A 16,082-nucleotide genomic window follows, 5' to 3' on the forward strand; every position below is an offset into this window, starting at 1 on the left:
GTGCAGCCGACAAATCTGCGGCAACTGTGTGATGTCATCATGTCACTATGGACCAAAATCTCTGAGGAACCTTCCAGCACCTTGTTGTATCTATGCGACCAAGAATTGAGGTAGTTCTGAAGGCAAAAGGGGGTCCAACCCGTTACTATCATGGTGTACCTAATAAAGTGGCCGGTGAGTGTAGTAGTTAGGCCCGCCCAATGTCCCATATAGTAGTTAATCCCCTCTGCTCCGCCCAGATAATAGGTAGGTCCCCTTCTGTGTCCCCAAGTAGTATTAGGCCCGCTCTGTGCCTTCATATAGTAGTTGGAGCCCTCTTTGCCTGCATAAAGTAGTTAGGCCCCTTCTGTGCATCCATATAATAGTTAGTCCTCTGTGCAGGAGGACCGCCCTCCCCCCCCCCCCCCCCCCCCCAGTAGGCAGTCCTCCTTGTAGTTAGTACCACTTAGCCTGCAATCCCCAAGTAGTTACCCCCCCCCCCCCAATTAAGTATCCAATCTCTGTAATTTAAATAAAAACACCCATACTCCACCATCACCCACACAGTCACGCAACATCTTCCTCTCTGCACAAGTTTCTGACAGGCCAGGGAGCCAATGGCTCTTTGCTCTGTCAATCAGAGTGCCACATGTGTTTATTAGGCTTGCTTACAGTTAAAGGGCTAGGCACAGCAGTCAGTGGCCAAGTGGACCCCCAGGAGCCGGTTGTTGGGTGGTGATATTAGCTCTGCCTGTTATGATCAGTTCATTACACAATAATGGGCCCAAATGCCACTAGAGATTATTTCTTCTGGAAAGATTTACACATCATCTATTAGACCTTGCTAGGCAATTACATGATCACCACATCTAACAAACTTGGAATAATCAATTTAATATAAGAAATAGAGGAAAAGGTACCTATTTCTGCACTTATCTTTAATCTTGTAATTTACTTCTGTTAAAAAAAAATCTTAAGTCTTCCATTATTTATCAGCTGCTGTATGTCCTGTAAGAAGTGGTGTATTGGGGGGGGCGTGGCTAGACATGGTGGTGTGAGGACGTGCAGGCTCAGAGCTCCGTCCAGGCTCAGCTCAGCACGGTACCGTACAGGCTATCAACACGGGGAAGACAGCCAAGAAAGCTAAGGGGAAGCCCTCTACCCATCCCTCCTCACCTCAGCCCGACATTGGGGCATATTTCACCCGGTCCCAGCCGTCATCCATGGAAGACCGGCCCCAGAATATGGCCGCCGCAGCCTCTCCTGCCGTCGGCGCTCCTGCAGCTCTCGGGACTTCCCCGCGGCCGCCGGCCTCACAGCTAGCTCACTCGCCGCATGCCCCGAGGGTAGATCCGGACACCCGCTCCTGCCAGCAGCGATCCCCTGCTCCTCCGTCCCCCCTCCTGCATGATGGCGCTGCTCACAGGGACTGCACATGTGGCATCCAAGATGGCCGCCGGCGCGAAGCAGAAGCAGAGGCTGAGGGGGCCAGACAACAGGACAACCAGGTGGGATCTCCACAGCCTCATTCCTCTGACAGCAGCCCCCGTGATCTGCGGCATACCGCACAAGCTGGCACCAGGCAGAACGACCCCTCTGAGGACCTCCTCCTCTGCTCAGGAATCTTCTTCCTCTACGGTACAAGCCCTCCAGTCCCAAGTGCGACAACATTCGGACCAACTATTTACACTACAACAGCATCTCGATGACATAGAAAATAGGAGCCGGAGAAACAACCTCCGCATCAGAGGATTGCCTGAGTCTGTGGCCCCTGGGGACTTATTCACCACCTTAACCTCCATCTTCAATGACTTGCTTGAACGTCCTCCTGATAACCACATTGAGCTTGATAGGGCACACAGAGCGCTTCGGCCCCTCAACCCGGATGACCAGAGACCGCGCGATGTCATATGCCGCGTGCACTTTTACTCCACTAAAGAAGAAATCCTGCAGAGTGCGAGACGTAGGAGACAACTGTTCTACAAAGATAACCAAATCTTCCTGTTTACCGACCTTTCCCGTCATACGCTAGCACAAAGAGCCGCGCTGAAACCACTTCTGGCGGTTCTTCAAGACCGGAACATCCCATATCGCTGGGGGTTCCCATTTGCCCTCTCGGTCCGTAGGGGGAGCAGAACTTTCACCCTCCGCTCTCCGGATGACTTGCCTGGCTTTCTTCAGGACTTAGATCTGCCGAACATTGTTCTGCCCGAATGGCCTACCCTCACTATGGCCCCACAGAAGCGCCCCTCACCACGGCAACTTCAGGGTCCTCAAAAGGACCCCCCTGGAGGTTTTCCTCCACGAACCCCCAGATGTCGTGACACGAAACGTAGACTCTCAAGATCATCTGAGGGGGTGGACGCGGGAGCCCCTTCCTCCTCTTCTGTTGGCTGAACTCTGTGGCTCATTTATATTACCGACCCTATATTATTCGTTAACTTCTAGTTATAAAATGATTTGTTGCCTTCCCCTAAATATGCATAGATTTGTCTCCCATGCTCCCCCTATAGATGCCATGTGGCTCCCCCCAGAGCCGGTTGTGTAACTGTAATTAGTTATTCTAGCCTGTTATTTGTACTCACATTAACCTTTCTCCACTGGGCCTAGGACTGGTCCTCAATTCTCTCAATAGTCTCATCTGCCTATCTACCTCTTTTCCCCACGTAGGCGGGAGACGGTTCTGGGTTTGTCCCAGAAGTGTATTCTCCGAGGTTTCTGACCTCTCTAGTCGATGCCGCAGTTGCTCTGCTACTGCTTATACTTTGTCCTCACCTTTCGTGCCTTTCCCTCCCTTCCCTGCTTTCCCCTTGCTACTGTCACAGTTTTTTCTTACTCTTCTTCTCTTTTCCTCCCCCCTTTTTTTAGGTCATCCATTCTATTGCCGTCGGTGCCTTCTATTGCCCACCCCGGACGCCCTGGGACACGCCGCGGACCTGTAAGTGATGGCGGAATTGCATATAGCCTCCTTTAATGTGAAAGGGTAGAACACTCCAGAAAAGCGAGCCCAAATACTTCACCATCTGCACAAGAAACACATACATATAGCCTGCTTTCAGGAGACTCATTTTAAAGTCGGCCACGCACCTAACATCAAACATAAACATTACACACAGTGGCATTTTGCTGACAATCGTGACTCTAGGTCTAAAGGAGTGGCGATTGCTATCCACCGCTCCCTTGCGTGCTCGGTCTTAAATGTTACAGCAGACCCAGACGCACGCTACATAATTCTATCCCTCTCTGTCGCTGGCCATGAAATCACCATTATCAATGCCTATGCCCCCAACCAAGGCCAAACAGACTTTTTAGTAGAATTGGTTGACTTAGCACTACCTCTGCTCCGGGGGACTTTTGTGTTTTGCGGGGACTTAAATATGACCTTGGACCCTACCATGGATAATTCCACCGGTCGGTCTGGGCTCTCTTATTCCTCTATTAAAAGAGTCAAAAGAGCGTTCCTGCAACTCCAGCTTTGCGATGCGTGGCGGATGTTGCACCCCGCGGATCGCGACTATAGCTTTTATTCGCCCCCGCACGACACATACAGTCGTCTGGACTATATTATGGTGCAGCACGGCACTTAGCCTGGTTGTCCTCCTACACAATTGGAAGTATCCTCTGGTCAGACCATGCCCCGGTCTTTTGCTCTCTGCAACTGCCCAATCTCGCCAGATCTGCCTGGTCCTGAAGATTAAATGAAATTTCTCCTAACCGATCCTGTCTGTCTGTCAGACCTCAAGCAATCCATAGCGAATTTTCTACAGGACCACGCAGGCGACCCTACGGCCCCCTATGTGCAGTGGGAAGCACTAAAATGTGTTCTCCGAGGGGTTCTGATGAGAAAAGGGGCACAACTGAAGAGAGGCAAAGCACGTAAACTATCTAAGGCGCTCCAGGCGGTCTCCCAGCTCGAGCTGGCTCATAAACGGGCACTCTCGGTTCCGGTCCTCAGAGAAATGTAGGCGGCCAGACTGGAGGTTAAACGGCTGCTTGAAGCCTCATGGGGTAGAGCTCTCCAAGTTTGTAGAAGCCGCTTTTATGAATATGGCAACAAGAGTGGGCGGATGTTAGCCACATCGCTGAGAGCACGCCTGGCCCAGTCCCATATCCCCTCGGTCAAAACTACTACTAATTCTACGGCCCGAACCACTCGGGATATTTTAGCCCAATTTCACTAGTTTTATTCAGAACTATACCATATTCCCCCACCTTCGTCAATTCCCCTCTCTCCCAAGTGAAACTCTAGCCTCATTAGAGGACCCATTTTCCTCACTGGAACTGGCCTCAGTGATCCAAGACCTTCCAGGAAAAGCCCTGGGCCGGACGGCTACACCGCCAAATTTTACAAGGAACTCCAGCCGCAGTTAGCACCCCTTCTACTGTCTGCGTTTAATTCCATCTTCCCAGACTCTCCTTTCCCCATGCACTCCATATTGGCCCACATAGTAGTCATACCTAAACCCGGCAAGGACCCCCAATTATGCAGTAGCTACCGCCCCATCTCCCTCCTGAATGTAGACCTAAAAATCTACTCCAAGCTTTTGGCCAATCGTCTTAACGCCTTGCTCCCTGCCTTAATTCATTTGGACCAGGTTGGGTTTGTGCCGGGGAGGGAAGCCAGGGATAATACTATCAAGACTATTGACATCATGCATCTTGCGCGTACGCGAAAGATTCCTCTGATGATCTTATCTCTGGACGCCGAGAAGGCCTTTGATAGGATCTCCTGGTCCTCCCTGGCACAACCCCTCCAAAGCATTGGCCTGGGCCCTGTGTTTTGCTCCAAGGTATTGGCGCTATATCAATCCCCGACGGCCCAATTAAAAATTATCGGTACACTCTCTGATCCGTTTTCTACACATAACGCCACTAGTCAGGGATGCCCTCTATCCCCATTACTCTACGTCCTGATCATGGAGCATTTGATGGCCTCGATCCGAGCAGATCCAAATATTCATGGCATTACTGTGAGTGGCATAGAATACAAATGCTCGGCTTTTGCCGACGACCTGCTGGTTTACGTCACGGACCCACTGATTTCCCTCCCCTCCCTGATGGCCCGTTGGTCAGGAGTTTGGAGCGTGGTCTAACTTTAAAATAAATCTGTCTAAATCAGAGGCCCTCAATGTCTCCTTGCCTCTCCACTTAGTCTCCTCTCTTCGGACGTTTTTCCCCTTTGCCTGGCCCGCTACAGGTATCAAGTACCTAGGGATCAAAATCCCCCCTGACCTCACTCTTCTCTTTTCAGCTAATTTTTTCCCCCTTCTCTCACAGTTTCGCAAAGATCTGCAACTATGGGACCGTCCTGAGTTCTCTTGGTTTGGCAGAATTAGCATCGTTAAGATGAACTTATTGCCTCGGCTCCCATATCTATTACAAACCGTACCGATTTCTATCTCTTCTGCGTTTTCCCACCAGATTCAGAGGTGTTTCGGAGCGTTTATCTGGGCTTCCGGACGCGCTCGTCTTAATAGGTTGATGCTCACCAGACCTAAACTCAGGGGGGGGCGCCGGTCTCCCTGACTGCCGCTTATACTATCTGGCATGTGTTCATGCTCGAATCTTAGATATGGTTCATAACAAAAGGACGAAGTTATGGGTCCGCCTGGCCCAGGCAATCTCTTCCAAATCCCTAGCTACGCTCCCCTGGATATGGTCACCCTCCCCCTCAGACACCCACATTATGTCTTTCTCCACTCGCCACACGTTAGCTAGCCTCCATATGGGCCGCACTGGCGTTTCCCTTATCGACCCCCTGGGCCCCTTACTGCCTATCACAGACCACCCTGAATTTCCCCCTGGTGCCTCGTCCTCCCCCTTTTTGGGGTTCTCTAAACATACTCCACTCCGCTTTACTCATGTTCTGGACAAGGACTCCCTTAAACCCCTTTCCTCCATTCTTGCTACTGACTCCCCAGTGGTGAGAGCCCCATTCGCCTATATGCAATGGGGGCTCTCACCATCATTTCTACTCTTCTGTTTCTAGGGGTAAACACCTTTCCCGCCCCCTCACAGACTACGAGCGCTTCTGCATGTCCCCCTCCCCACCCACACACTCCATTTCAGCCATCTATGGACTCCTACTATCGATCAGGTCTGTGGACCTCCCCCCTTTCTGTAGGAAATGGGAAACGGAACTCGGCAAACAATTTACCGAGGAACAATGGTCCCGCTGCTTCTTTCTCACACATAAAACGTCAATTGCCACAAGAGCACAGGAAACGTGCTATAAAATCCTGTCTCGGTGGTATAGGGTCCCAGTGTCCCTACACAACTGGTTTCCCTCACTTTCAGACATGTGTTGGAGATGCAGTGGCGCCCTTGGAACCATGGTACGTATCTGGTGGAGCTGCACCCATCTCCAGCCATTCTGGAGGACGGTAGTGGCCCTTATCTCAGATAACGGGCGTTCTCATCCCCAACACCCCTGAATCTGTCTTGCTATTTATGTTCCCCATGGCACAGCAGAAATACAAGCGATCCCTCACCCGACACCTGCTGCAAGCAGCCAAGACCGTAATCCCCAGGCATTGGAGATCCTTGGATACCCCTTCCCTGGAGGAATGGTTCAAGGAAGTCTCTCACATTCAGAGAATGGAGGAACTTCTCGCGGTAACCCCGAAAGAGGCCTCCACCTACACATCTACATGGTTTGCCTGGCTAGAGTTCCTCGCATCACCCCGATATAGGACAGTCAGTCTCTCATAGCCAGATAGCTAGATCCCTCCCTCCCTCAGAATGTGGATTGTGACCTGCTGGCGTGGATCCAGGGCGTCCGGACCTTTCTTTTTTGGGCTCTGATTGCTACTGATTTTGCATATCCCCGGTTTTCTCCTCAGTCCTATCTGTATGTCTTTTCCTGGCTTTCCCCCCCATCCCCTCTCTCCTCCCTCCCCGCCTCCTTTCCTTGTCTTTTCTATTTGCCTCTTTATGCCGATAACCTGAGCATTCTCAAAGTGATTGTTGTACTGTCACAAGGTGTTACCAATTGCCTTATTTATTTTTCTGTTAGTGATTTTACTATTTTTGAAAGCATTTAGCTTACACCCTTACGGGTATTAATAGTTTATTCTCTTTTAAGGCTCCAACCACCTATGAGCCGGTAGTACAGCCTGCTGTGCCCGGCTTTCTGCGTTCTATAGCCTACCCCGACTCTTTATACCTCTAGTATGTTTAATACTTTGATATCTGTTTTCCTGTATTCTGAAAACTCTTTAATAAAAACTTGAATTTGAAAAAAAAAAAGTGGTGTATTCTCTCCAGTCTGACACAGTGCTCTCTGCTGCCACCTCTGTCCATGTCAGGAACTGTCCAGAGCAGCAGCAAATCCCCATAGAAAACCTTTCCTGGCTCTCCAGACTGGAAAGAATACACCACTTCTTGCAGGACATACAGCAGCTGTTAAGTACTGGAAAACTTTAGATTTTTATACAAAGGTAAATTACAAATCTCTAGCACTTTCTAGTACCAGATGATTTGAAATAAAATAAATTTGGGGCGAACAACCCCTGTACAGGTGGATAGGCACGTGTTCTGCACAGACAGAATGACTTCTTGTGGCCTATAGATCCCCAGCCTGATCATTAACCCAAACCCATCAGTCCGGGGCGTCCATCGGTGGAATGTGAATGAGCTGTCTGGTGACTCACACATGAGATATCATGTTATTAATACATTTGCATAGTATGACCGTATCTATAATCATATATATCAGGCCAGGAATGGCGGACCAAGCATAGGGTATTATTTGGCCCAAGGAACTCGAGCTCAGAATCCTTCTATTTGTGTCACTGTTCCTTCAGACGCTTGTGTGGAGTCTCAGGCTCTGTTCACATGACTGTTGGCATTAGGAAATCTTCCGGGGACATCCATAAGCTCTGATCCCCCAATGGCGGCCATTTCTGTCTCCCCTTGGATGGTTCCCGGCAGGGATTGTGTTTACTATAACTGTAATACTCTAATGTGACTGACTGGTGTTAGAATAATGGCACCAGAGAGTCACCAGAGGTTCGGCAGCTAAGCTAACAGTAATGTAAAGTTCGGCTTTGTCTGAACTGAACTTTATAGAAACCGCACTAAAACAACAACACAATTACAGCCATTTAGCTTTTTTACTGCTGTTTAAAAAGTTCACCCATCATACTTACCTGTCTGTGTTCCCCCGGCGTCCTTCTTCTCCAGTCCTGTCCCATCTTCTCCAGTGACCACGTTGCTATCCCGCCCCGGGCAGCCACTGATTGGCCAAGCAATCAGGAGGCACCGGAGGCCACAAGAGGCCACTGGGGGAGCACAGACAGGTCAGAATATCTTTTGTTGTTATTTTTAAGATGTTCCAAACTTTGCAAAAAGTTTAGTTTAGTGGGGAACCAAACTTTTCCGGAACGAATCTGAGTTTGAGAGGCCCACTCATCTAGTGGGGGCTTATTCTTACTCTTTAGAAAGTATTATACATCCCGATGCACAGTGTAAGGGTGGTGATGCCCCGCTGGGAGGCGCGACCGGTCACTTGCCAGATAGTGAAGTTTGACTCCACTACAGTAGTGGTTGGTCGGGATATAGCTCAGCCAGGTGTTATGCTGTCGTGACGCCAGTGCCGGTTGGGCACACAGGTATGATGGCACCTGCTTTTAGTTTAGTGAGGCTGGCTCTATCCTTTCCCCAGTGGTCAGTGACCTGCCGGGTTATTTGGGGGTCCCTTGGGTGCTTATCACGGTGGTCCGGAGTGGAGTTGTGACCCACTCGGACTATTGGCACTGCCACCCACAGAAAGGGGAGATGACCCAAGGAAGATGCAATGACTGTGTAGGTGCTTAGGTAAGAATCACAGAGTCCCGTTACAATAAATAAACTCTTCTTCACTGCACGAATACTTGATACAGTGATACACAACAGGCTTTTGGCTTGATAAGATACCTTGGACTTTAGTAACCAGATCTGTGCTGAGAGCTTGAAAGAGAGTACAGCCGTGCTGACTGAGTTGCGTGTTGAGAGGTAGAAAAAGTTTAGAGAAGTAGAGAGGGGGATGTAGAGAGAGTCCCAACCCAATGTAGTACTGTGCTCTGCCGGAACTTGAGAAGTAGAATAGATAGAAGTACTTGAAATTAGATAGAATACTTGTGCCCATGTTTTGACTCTTTTGGTCTTTGCACCACCTAGTGCCCACTAGTGTCAGACGACCTGTCCTAGAGCATGACACAAGCCCCAGACCTTGTTACCTGGGATGAGCAGAGTGGCCAAGGTTTCCTGGTGACACCCACGCTGAGTACGTAGGCTTTTAGCAACTTTGCTCTATCCGGATCAGTTTCTATGTCTTCAGGATACTGTCCTGTACTTTTAGACTGGTTCTTGGTGTGGGAGAGGAGAGAGGAGAGGAGAGGAGAGAGGAGAGAGCAGGACTGGCTTCACTTCAGCAGAGATTGGTTCCTATTGCTTCCTCACACACTGACTAGAACCAACTAGACTGACTCCTCCCATAAGGAACTCCTCACTACCAGGGTCTGACCAAACCCTCCTGTGATTGATGGGGGCTGTGCGCAGAGAGAAGACAATGGGCAGGATATAGACTGGAGGGAAAGCACCTGCACCTGTGAGTGGACAAAACAATTAACCCATGAGTCTCCTTCAGCCATGCTTCACATAGAGCATAAAACAGAGAGAGCGGCACCTAGTGGGGAAAACACTAACTACAGTAAATTCCTCATCCCTAACTGTGTAAAGGGAGTTACCTTACTCAGATGCTTAGGGGCCCGTACCGGGCCACTACATAAATAAAATAATGAATCTATGCGTCACCTCTCCTCACACCCCGGTGTCCTCCCAGCTTCTCCCCGGGTTCCCTGCAGCCACTGCTGCCACCTCTGACAGCTCAGCCAATCATTGACCGAGATAGGACAGAGCCGCAGTCAGTGATTGGCTGAACGCCAGGGAGCCTAGACAGGTAGGTATATAACTATTTTCCATGTATTTCACCGACCCCACACTTTGATTTTAAACTCGGTAAAAAAGAACGATCAGCAGATGCTCAGCTCCTCGTCTGATCATTGTCTTTATTACATGGGGCGATATCTGGCCGATTCTGCCTGATTGGGTGTACACTCACCCCGTGTAATAGGACCCTTACACTTGAGGATATAGAATCAGGGCCGTATCACATGAGACAATTATCTTTAAAAAACAAAATCGTTATTTCATTCCAATTTAAGGGCCAATTCACACTGAGCAAACACGGCGCAATTCCGCGGTGTGCTGCTTTGAGTGAATGGGAGAGCGCGCGCCTGTCCGCTGCCAACGCTCTCCGCTTGAAGAACTAGCATGTTCATTCTTTGAGCGGAGAGAAGAGGAAGCGGACAGGCGCGCGCTCTCCCTTTCGCTGTGTTTGCTTAGTGTGAACTGGCCCTAAATGATAATCGTTTTGTGTAAATGCAAGTCACGAGAAGTCGTTCATGTGTCGTTATTAATCGTTGATTTTGTGCTGAAATCGTCGTTAGTCGTTCACTGATCGTTCGGTGTAATGCTGCGTTTACACAAAACGATAATTGGCCAGATCGTACGATTAACGATGTCGGAGTAACGATTTTTTTTTCATAACGATCAGCGTTTAGACGGTACGATATATCATACGGAAAAATCTTTTTGCGATCGTTGAAGCCTATCTCACACATTGGTTAAATCGGCGAACGGCTGTTTACACGGAACGATCTGCAAATTTGTTGCGAACGACGATTTGAAAACATGTTGTAAGATCAAAATGACCGATTTCTCATTCGTCCTTTGATCGTTTGCTGCGTTTACACGTACGATTATCGTTCGAATTCGTTATCGTTCAAATTCGCACGATAATCGTTACGTGTAAACGCAGCATAATTCCACATCGTTCCTTCATTTGCTGGGATCAGGTGGAGTAACCGATTGTAGTAACTATCGACTATCGTTCTGTGTAATATGGTGAAAGATTTCAGGTAGATCTCGTTCGCTATCTCATCGATAATTGTAAAAAATTGCTTTGTCTAATAGGACCCTAAGACCCATGTGACCCAGAACATTCTCCCAGCATGCACCTGTTTACAAAGTAGAAACACTTCGTTACGATCTCTTTATCTGGACTGATAACTTTAGAAAGTTCTAGAAGGCTCGAGAAAAGCAGAGAATGAAATCAGAAAGCGCCGACATCATAAAAGACGATAACTCTATAGGTAGCGGCATGAGGGCGAGCGGTGTGATCGGGGTCATCATGGCCGCCGCACGTACGGACTGATCAGGAGAGAAGCTGCGATGCTGTCTCCTCCAATGATTATGGTATTTACAGTCCCTAATGGATACTTACTAATTATGATGTGTCAGGATAAGATGGACTAATGGAGGACAGCTTCTGGCAGCACAGCCTGGAATGTTAATTCTTTACTAGGTTCTTGTTTCCATCAATCAGGATCAGTAGCTGCCAGACACATCGATAACAGGAACCATCTCAGCTCCGTCCAGGTAGAGACATTATGGGAGAAAGGGGAGATGACCCAAGGATGTGGTATCTACTGTGTAGGTGTCAGAGCAATAATCACTGAGTCCTGTTACCATACATAAATCTACTTTAGGGTAGCTTCACACGTACTGTATCGCTGCGTATTTACCGCTGCGTTTTTAACGCTGCGTGTTTGGTGCGATTTTTACATGTGAGTTTTGATTTTCACATGAAAATCATGTGAAACTCAAAACTCGCATGTAAAAATTGCACCAAACACACAGCGATAAAAACGCAGCGATAAATACGCAACGATACAGTACGTGTGAAGCTACCCTTACTTTGGAAACACTTTATACAGTAGCTGACCAAAGACTGTAGAAGTGACTGAACAGAATCTGTTAGAATAGAAGAGCTGAGCTGACAGGAGTTTGTCGTAAGAGTCCCAGCCCAGGGTAGAAGTGTGCTCTGTCAGAACTTTAGAAGAAGAAGTACTAGTAGTAGAATACTGAAGACTTGAAAGTAGAAGTATACTTGTGCCCATGTTTTGACCTTAGCTGTTGTGTACCACCTGTTGTCCCACAGTGTCGGTTGACCTGTCCTATAAGGGTTACACAAGCCCCAGACCTTGTTACCTGAGTTTAGCAGAGTGGTCAGGATTTCCTGTTGACACCCACGCTGCGAGGTAGAGTACGTAGGCTTCTAGCAACTTTGCTCTATCCAGATAAGTTCCTCTTGTTATCAGGATACTGTCCTGCACTTTTAGACGTGTTCTTGTTGTGGGTTGGGGTGTTCTCTGACTCGTCCTCCCCTAAGTAGCTTAACACTGCATAGTCCTCAGTGCACCAATGGTCCTCAGTTTTTGCCTTAGCGACAAAGGTATCGCATTGTATTGGTCACTTGGAACCATCACGCAAGTTGATGTATAGATGGTATATGACCCCCTATAGATTAGCAAAGATATTCCCTGATGCTTCCCCTCAATGTTGGAGATGTGAATCCGAAATAGGGAATCTTCTACACATATGGTGGGAGTGCCCGTCCCTTACTCTATTTTGGATTGAGGTCCATAAATTTATACAACAGATCCTCGGATACCCCTTACTGTGGGGTCCAAGTTTAGCGTTACTATCAATGGACCTAGATGATGTTCCCTTTCAGGACCTCACAATCCTTTTGCACATACTTATGGCTACCAGAAACTGTATAGCCAAAAAATGGAAATCGAAGGATATTCCTTCCATTGCGGAAATTAAGGCGGTAGTACAATTTAACTATAACATGGAATTCGCTATTGCCATGAGGTCAAATAGCCTATGCCGCTTCGATAAACAGTGGGATAAATGGCGGTCACTCCAACCACCTTAGAAATCAGGATGAGGCGTGTATATGCATATAAATGAGTAGAAATGGTTATTATCACCGTTTCATTAACCAGTCTCCTAAGTACCTACCAAATAGCTGTAGTGAACATATGGCAAAGTGCTACTGTGCTGTATGTACCAGCCTGGATATTCGCTCTACAAATGGATGTTCCTCCCCTGAAGGGAGTCCCTGTTCCTTTTCAATAAGTACTGTGTTAAGGACTGTATTTTGTTTCTTCTCTTTTTGTTTGTTTGTTTATACTGGGCCGATTATGTTTTCGGCTTATGTTCTTCCTTGTAATATCTTTAAAATTTCTAATAAAAATTTAAGGAAAAAAAAAACACTGCATAGTGTGTAGAAGCGCTGCTTTCAAGAAACTGGTGTCTGCGTCTCCCAAGTGTGTCTGTTCACTAACACCGACTAGACTTCACACTGACTTCGCGTGGGGACCAGGATGATTTCCAGTCCTGACTGCCTTTGGCCCCCTAGTTGTGAGCAATCCGTCCTAGGTGGGTAATACGAGCCCCAGGCCTTGTTATCTGGATTGAGCAGACTTCCCAGTTGTCCTACACTGCGCAGTGGAATACGTAGACTTTTGCTAGTACCTTTGTTCCACTGGGGTCAGTTCCTATAACTCCTAAGGTAACTGCCCTGCACTTTGTAGAGAGGTTCCTGGTGTGGAAAAGGTGTTCCCTGTGTGGCTTCTCTCCCCCTGTAAAGTTTTAGCACTGCATAGCAGTTCTGGTGCTCATCGGAAAAGAACAGGCTTGTCTAGTTGTGTCCCTGTCAGAAGGGGCGGAACTACTACTACGGCTGCTACGGGCCCCTAGCATCAGAGTGTTCAGTGTTCTGATTGACAGCTAAAGAAGCCAGAGGCTTCTCGCCCTGTCAATTACTCTTGTGACCGCAAGCAGCGTTTTGCTTGCGATCACAAGAGTGTCGGCCCCGCCCCTGCCCAATGAGCAACTCCCTGGTGGAGGCCTGAGCAGCGCCACCACTCAGCTCAGTTTGCGCAGCAGCGGCTGGGACTTCCGGTACAGGGAGCGTTCTACACCAGCTCCCTGTACCGGATGTTCCAGCCGCCATGGCGCACACTAAGCTCAGTGGTGGCGCTGCCCGGGAGTCTACCAGGGAGCTACTCATCAGGCAGGGGAAGAGAGAAGAAGAGACCCGCGATGGGGGAGCGAGTGATTAGGCTGTGTTTTTTTTTTTTTTTTTTATCAGAGGGGAACAACACTGGGTGCTATCAATATGGGGGATGCACAACACTGGGGGCTATCTGTATACGGGATGGACAACACTGGGGGCTATCTATATGGGGGATGCACAACACTGGGGGCTATATATATGGGGGAGGCACACTACTGGGGGCTATATGGGGGATGCACAACACTGGGGGCTATATGTAGGGGGATGGACAACACTGGGGGCTATCTATAGGGGGATGGACAACACTGGGGGCTACCTATAGGGGGATGGACAACACTGGGGGCTACCTATAGGGGGATGGACAACACTGGGGGCTACCTATAGGGGGATGGACAACACTGGGGGCTACCTATAGGGGGATGGACAACACTGGGGGCTACCTATAGGGGGATGGACAACACTGGGGCTACCTATAGGGGGATGGACAACACTGGTGGCTACCTATATGGGGGATGTACAACACTGGGGGCTACCTACAGGGGGATGGACAACATTAGGGGCTAACTACAGGGGGATGAACAAAACTGGGGGCTATCTATATGGGGGATGGACAACACTGGGGGCTATCTATAGGGGGATGGACAACACTGGGGGCTATCTATAGGGGGATGGACAACACTGGGGGCTACCTATAGGGGGATGGACAACACTGGTGGCTACCTATATGGGGGATGTACAACACTGGGGGCTACCTATAGGGGGATGGACAACATTAGGGGCTACCTACAGGGGGATGGACAACATTAGGGGCTACCTACAGGGGGATGAACAAAACTGGGGACTATCTATATGGGGGATGGACAACACTGGGGGCTATCTATAGGGGGATGGACAACACTGGGGGCTATCTATAGGGGGATGGACAACACTGGGGGCTATCTATAGGGGGATGGACAACACTGGTGGCTACCTATATGGGGGATGTACAACACTGGGGGCTACCTATAGGGGGATGGACAACATTAGGGGCTACCTACAGGGGGATGAACAAAACTGGGGGCTATCTATATGGGGGATGGACAACACTGGGGGCTATCTATAGGGGGATGGACAACACTGGGGGCTATCTATAGGGGGATGGACAACACTGGGGCTATCTATAGGGGGATGGACAACACTGGTGGCTACCTATATGGGGGATGTACAACACTGGGGGCTACCTATAGGGGGATGGACAACATTAGGGGCTACCTACAGGGGGATGAACAAAACTGGGGGCTATCTATATGGGGGATGGACAACACTGGTGGCTACCTATATGGGGGATGTACAACACTGGGGGCTACCTATAGGGGGATGGACAACATTAGGGGCTACCTACAGGGGGATGGACAACATTAGGGGCTACCTACAGGGGGATGAACAAAACTGGGGGATATCTATATGGGGGATGGACAACACTGGGGGCTATCTATAGGGGGATGGACAACACTGGGGGCTATCTATAGGGGGATGGACAACACTGGGGGCTATCTATAGGGGGTGGACAACACTGGGGGCTACCTATAGGGGGATGGACAACACTGGTGGCTACCTATATGGGGGATGTACAACACTGGGGGCTACCTATATGGGGGATGTACAACACTGGGGGCTATCTATATGGGGGATGTACAACATTGGGCGCTACCTATATGGGGGATGTACAACACTGGGGGGCTATCTATATGGGGGATGGACAACATAAGGGGGCTATCTCTATAGGGGATGGACAACACTGGGGGCTATATATATGGTGGATGGGCAACTTAAGGGGGCTATCTTTATGGGGGATGGATAACACAAGGGGGCCATTTGTAAGTGGGACAACACAGGGGGGCATTTATAAGGTGGACAACACGGAGGCCATCTAAAAGGGGAACTACACAGAGGGGCCATCTAAAAGGGGAACTACACAGAGGGGCCATCTATAAGGGGAACTACACTGGGGGGTGGGGCAATCTATGGGGCCCAGTCATTTTTGGTTACGCCCCTGCCTGTCAGACTCACTTCATATGACAACTCACTCCAGCTGACTAATTCCTCCCACCGGGAACTAAGTCCTAACCACCGGGACCGTCTATCCCTGCCT

The sequence above is a fragment of the Dendropsophus ebraccatus genome, chromosome 2, assembly GCF_027789765.1.
Source record: "Dendropsophus ebraccatus isolate aDenEbr1 chromosome 2, aDenEbr1.pat, whole genome shotgun sequence".
NCBI lineage: Eukaryota > Metazoa > Chordata > Amphibia > Anura > Hylidae > Dendropsophus > Dendropsophus ebraccatus.